The 6,481-nt window shown below is 40.2% G+C and overlaps 1 pseudogene; it reads left to right on the top strand.

Annotated features, from left to right (window-relative positions):
- The first annotated feature begins 1,253 nt into the window (after positions 1-1,253).
- On the top strand, positions 1,254-2,289 carry LOC100655482 (large ribosomal subunit protein uL18-like; annotated as a pseudogene).
- Positions 2,290-6,481: the final 4,192 nt, after the last annotated feature.

Below are 6,481 nucleotides of genomic sequence, written 5' to 3'. Positions count from 1 at the left end.
ACTCCCGTTTCTGGTAAAAGATCTCAATAAAATAGGTATAGAAGTGAAATTTCTCAACATAATAAAGGGCATCTGTGCAAAACCAACAGCAAACATCATTCTTAATGGAGAGAGGCTGAAAATTTCCCCTTGAGAACAGGAAAAAGACAAGGATACCCTTTTTCACCAAGCCTATTTAACATTATGCTGGAAGTCCTAGCTAGAGCAATAAGGCAAGAAAAAGAAACAAATGTCATCCTAAATGGTAATGAAGAAGTTAACTATCTCTATCTGCAGATGATATGATGCTATACATAAAACACCCGAAAGACTCCACTGGAACTAATAGAAAGATTCAGCAGATTAGCAGGACACACACAAAAAAAAACAGACACAAAATATACAAAAATCAGTTGGATTCCTACACATCAATAAAGAGAATGATGAAAAGGAAAACAGGAGAAAATACCACTTATAATAGCCCCTAAAAAAATAAAATACTTAGGAATAAATCTAACCAGGGATGTAAAAGACCTATGCAAAGAAAACTACAAAACACTGCTGCAATAAACCAAAAAAGGTCTGCATGAATGGAATATGATGAAGAAAAATATTTTTATCAGGTGCTGCAGTCTGAAATTGATCGAACGTGTAATCAAGATGCATTAGTAATTACTGGTGATTTTAATGTGAAAGTTGGAAAGAAAGAAGAAGGATCAGTAGTTGGAAAATATGGCCTTGGTGATAGAAACAATGCTGGAGATTGATAGAATTTTGCAAGATCAACGGCTTCTTCATTACAAATACCTTCTTTCACCAACATAAATGGAGACTATACACATGGAACTCGCCAGATGGAACACACAGAAATCAAATTGACTACATCTATGGAAAGAAATGATGGAAAATCTCAATATCATTAGTCAGAACAAGGCCAGGGACTGACTGTGGAACAGACCATCAATTGCTCATATGCAAGTTCAAGCTGAAACTGAAGAAAATCAGAGCATGTCCATGAGAGCCAAAATATGAACTTGAGTATATCCCACCTGAGTTTAGAGACCATCTGAAGAACAGACTTGATGCATTGAACATTAGTGACCAAAGACCAGGCGAGTTGTACAGTGGCATCAAGGACATCATACATGAAGAAAGCAAGAGGTCATTGAAAAGACAGAAAAGACCAAGATAGACGTCAGGGGAGGCTCCGAAACTTGCTCTCGAACCTCGAGCAGCTAAAGCAAAAGGAAGAATTGATGAAGTAAATGAACTGAACAGGCTTTCCCCCCGCCCCATAGAGCTGCTGAGCCTGCAGGTCTGTGGCAATCCACGGACGGCAGTCCCTGTTCTGCAGGATGGGGTTTGTTAAAGTTGTGAAGAACAAGGCCTACTTCAAGAGATACCAAGTGAAATTTAGAAGAAGACGAGAGGGTAAAACTGATTACTATGCTCGGAAACGCTTGGTAATTCAGGAAAAAAATAAATACAACACACCCAAATACAGGATGATAGTTCGTGTAACCAACAGAGATATCATTTGCCAGATTGCTTACGCCCGTATAGAAGAGGATATGATAGTCTGCACAGCTTATGCTCACGAACTCCCAAAGTAGGGTGTGAAAGTCGGCCTGACAAATTATGCTGCTGCGTATTGTACTGGTCTGCTGCTGGTCTGCAGGCTTCTCAATAGGTTTGGGATGGACAAGATCTATGAAGGCCAAGAGGAGGTAACCGGAGATGAATACAATGTGGAAAGCATTGATGGTCAACCTGGTGCCTTCACGTACTATTTGGATGCAGATCTTGCCAGAACTACCCCTGGGAATAAAGTTTTTGGGGCTCTGAAGGGAGCAGTGGATGGAGGCTTGTCCATCCCTCACAGTACCAAACGATTCCCTGGTTATGATTCAGAAAGCAAGGAATTCCATGCAGAAGTACATCGGAAACACATCATGGGTCAGAACGTTGCAGATTATATGTGTTACCTAATGGAAGAAGATGAAGACGCTTATAAGAAACAATTCTCTCAATATATAAAGAGCAACGTAACTCCAGACATGGAGGAGATGTACAAGAAAGCACATGCTGCTATAAGTGAGAATCCAGTTTATGAGAAGAAACCTAAGAAAGATGTTAAAAAGAAGAGGTGGAATTGTCCCAAAATGTCTCTTGCCCAGAAGAAAGATCGGGTAGCTCAGAAGAAGGCAAGCTTCCTCAGAGCTCAGGAGCGGGCTGCTGAGAGCTAAACCAAATCACAATTTTTTATGAAGATTTTTCAGATAAAGTAATAAACTTATTGACCAAGCAAAAAAAAAAAAAAGAACTGAACAGGAGATTTCAAATGATGGCTCAAGAAGACAAAGTAAAGTATTATAATGACATGCAGAGAGCTGGAGATGGAAAACCAAAAGGGAAGAACACGCTTGGTGTTTCTCAAGCTGAAAGAACTGAAGAAAAAATTCAAGCCTCCAGTTGCGATAGTGAAGGATTCTATGGGAAAAATATTAAACGATGCAGGAAGCATCAAGAGAAGATGGAAGGAATACGCAGAGTCACTACACCAAAAATAATTAGTCGATGTTCAACCATTTCAAGAGGCAGCATATGATCAGGAATTGATGGTGCTGAAGCAAGAAGTCCAAGCTACTCTGAAGGCATTGGCGAAAAACAAGGCTCCAGGAATTGGTGGAATATCAATTGAGATGTTTCCACAAACAGATGCAGCACTAGAGGTGCTTACTCGTCTATGCCAAGAAATATGGAAGACAGCTTCCTGGCTAACTGACTGGAAGAGATCCAGATTTATGTCTATTCCGAAGAAAGGTGATCCAACCGAATGTGGAAATTATAGAACAATATCATTAATATCACACACAAGCAAAATTTTGCTGAAGATCATTCAAAAACGGCTGCAGCAGTATATCGACAGGGAACTGCCAGAAATTCAGGCTGGTTTCAGAAGAGGACGTGGAACCACAGATATCACACCTGATGTCAGATGGATTCTAGCGGAAAGCAGAGAATACCAGAAGGATGTTCACCTGTGTTTTATTGACTATGCAAAGGCATTCGACTGTGTGGATCATAACAAACTATGGATAACATTGTGAAGAATGGGAATTCTAGAACATTTAATTGTGCTCATGAGGAGCCTTTACATAGATCAAGTGGCAGTTGTTCAGACAGAACAAGGGGATACTGATTGGTTGAAAGTCCGGAAGGTGTGTGTCAGGGCTATATTCTTTAACCATACCTACTCAATCTGTATGGTGAGCAAATATTATGAGATGCTGGACTATATGAAGTAAAACATGGCATCAGGATTGGAGGAAGGCTCATTAACAACCTGCGCTATGCAGATGACACAACCTTGCTTGCTGAAAGTGAAGAGGACTTGAAGCACTTAGTAATGAAGATCAAAGACCACAGCCTTCATTATGGATTGCACCTCAACATAAAGAAAACAAAAATCCTCACAACTGGACCAATGAGCAACATCATGATAAACGGAGAAAAAAATGAAGTTGTCAAGGATTTCATTTTACTTGGATCCACAATCAACAGCCATGGAAGCAGCAGTCGAGAAATCAAAAGACGCATCGCATTGGGTAAATCTGTCGCAAAGGACCTCTTGAAAGTGTTGAAGAGCAAAGATATCACCTTGAAGACTAAGATGTGCCTGACCCAAGCCATGGTATTTTCAATCTCATCATACACATGTGAGAGCTGGATGAATAACGAAGATGGAAGAAGAATTGACACCTTTGAGTTGTCGAGTTGGTGAAGAACATTGAATATACCATGGACTGCCAAAAGAATGAACAAATCTGTCTGAGAAGAAGTACAACCAGAATGCCCCTTAGAAGCAAAGATGGTGACACTGGGCCTTACATACTTTGGACATGTTGTCAGGAGAGATCAGTCTCTGGAGAAGGACATCATGCTTGGCAGAGTACAGGTTCAGTAGAAAAGGGGAAGACCCCAATGACGTGGATTGACACAGTGGCTGCAAGAACGAGCTCAAGCAAAACAACGATTGAAAGGATGGCGCAGGACCAGGCAGTGTTTTGTCCTGTCGTGCATAGGGTCTCTATGAGTCGGAACCTACTCGAAGGCACCTAACAACAACAACATATGTAAATATTTGTTACAAAATTCAAAATATTTCATACAGTTTGACTCACTGATAATAAAATTTGAGATTCATAAAATCACAGCTGGACGTATAAACACAAGAAATACAATGATTTTTTTTTTTATACATCAGTCTCAATTAGTGGCAGTTAACAGCATTTGGGAACCATTACTTCTTCTCATGTGATTTTGGTAGCCTGAATGCATAGTTGTCATCATATTATTTCATTTGCCATAATTTGTATTCAAATGATATGAGCCTGTATGTTATTATTTTTGTTTAGCTTCTCTCACTAACCTAGTTATGTGGGACTGAATCCATGTTTTCATATCTAACAAAAACACATTGATTCTGATGCTTGGTATTTCAGCATATGCATATACACGATTTATTTAGCTATTTGCCTGTTGATGGATATTTGGGTTTTCCCAGTTTCTGATTATTATAATGAAATCTATTATTTAGACTGAAGATTAAGGATCAGGAAAAAAAAAAAAAGAATGACAAACATGAACAAACTGCAAACTGACAACTTCAAAACAATGAACTGAAGTTTCAAGAAAATAGCAAATATATTTTTCCTTTTCTATAATTTTATTTTTGTTATTTTTGATAATATGCACACCAATGAAACAATTACTACATGTACAATTCAGTGACATTGTTTACATTTTTCAAGTTGTGCATTCTCACCCTGATGTTCTGAGTTGTTCCTTCCCCACTGGCATCAGCTCACTGTCCCTAAGTTTCCTAACAAATTTTTCAACTTGCTATTGTCAATTTTATCACCTAAGCAGGTTTCTTTAATTTCTCTGAATTTCTGTGTCCTTGTCTATAAAAAGAGAAGCACGTAATACGTGGTTTATAAGCCTTTTATGATGATTAAATAATAAAATGCCAATACAGAATTTATCACTATACCCAGCACATAACCATCACCATGGAGTTGATATCAATACACAGTATCACTATAGGACACAGTAGAACAGCCCCATAGGGTTTCCAAGGCTAAAATCCTTAAAAAACAGACTTCCACATTCTTTGAGTGACTGGTTACCGTCTGAGTGCTTAACCACTGCCCAAACAGGGCTTCATTTCTCAAAAACTGCAAAAAAAAAAAGCCAAAATCAAAACAAATGAACAAGGAAAAAAAAACAAAAAAAACATTGCTGTGGAGTCAATTCTGACTCATAGAGTCCCTATAGGATAGAATAGAACTGCTCCACAGGGTTTCCAAGACTGTAATGTTCACAGAAGCAGACTACTACATCTTTGCACGTCAGAGATGCTGGTTGGTTTGAACTGCTGATCTCTAGTTAGCAACCTAGCCCAGAGACAAACTTAACCACTTAACTACAAACCCAGCACTTAACCACTGTACAACCAGGGCTCAGCAAATAGAAAGCCCATAATCAGTGATAGCTAATTATAGACATACCCACTTAGTGACACACAGCATTTGATGTAACACAAAATTACCCCTGTAATACATGGACGCTAATATCGACGTGTGCAGCATTACCCAGGTCATTCTAAGTTAAAGGCATTGAGTGAACCTAGGTTGAGTTGCACTCATGAGAATGAAAAGTTTGGAAATTCATCTGAAGGTAGGGGGCAGGCTGGGGTTGAAATGAGAAAAATTTCCTGCATTAAATATTTCTAAACCTGGCTACTGATGACACTAAATAGTATTCCAAATTGCAAGCAGAGGTCTCCTATGGAAATATTACTGTGGAGCCTGTCCTGAAACAGATGCAGAGAGACAGGCAAAACTCCTTCTTGTGAAAAGCAGTCAGTTTTAGAGTCATGAACTTTCCCTACAATCACTATCCATGGGGGTCCCTAGAGAGGCACTGAACAGGTCGGGGAGGAAACCGCTTCCTGACTCCTTCCCCTGCACATGCTGACAAGATGGGCCACTAAGCTGAGTGGGTCCTGAATATCCCCTACAGACCATCTGGCTACTGATCTCCTCCAGGGAGGTTTGTGTCTGGGCTCACACTGACTTCCCCTCACTGTGCCTCCTGTACAGTAATACATGGTTGTGTCCTCAGGATTCACAGAGGTCAGTTGTAAATAAACTTGGCTCTTGGAGGTGTCCCTGGTGATGCTGAGCCGGGACTTCAGAGCTGGGTCATAGTATGTGCTTTCATCACTACCTATTTCACCAAACCATTCCAGCCCCTTTCCGGGAGCCTGGCGGACCCAGCCTGCACCATAGCTGGTTAGAGAGAATCCAGAGACAGCACAGGTGAGGGACAGAGTCTGCAAGGGCTTCACCACTCCTGGGCCTGACTCCTTCAGCTGTACCTGAGACAGAATACCTGGGGACAAAGAGAACCACAGTGAGTCATGTGCTCATGATGC

This window comes from Loxodonta africana, chromosome 21 (genome assembly GCF_030014295.1).
Source record: "Loxodonta africana isolate mLoxAfr1 chromosome 21, mLoxAfr1.hap2, whole genome shotgun sequence".
Taxonomy (NCBI): Eukaryota; Metazoa; Chordata; class Mammalia; order Proboscidea; family Elephantidae; genus Loxodonta; species Loxodonta africana.
Note: the sequence above shows the minus strand (reverse complement) of the source record. Positions and strands in the feature narration are given on the sequence as shown.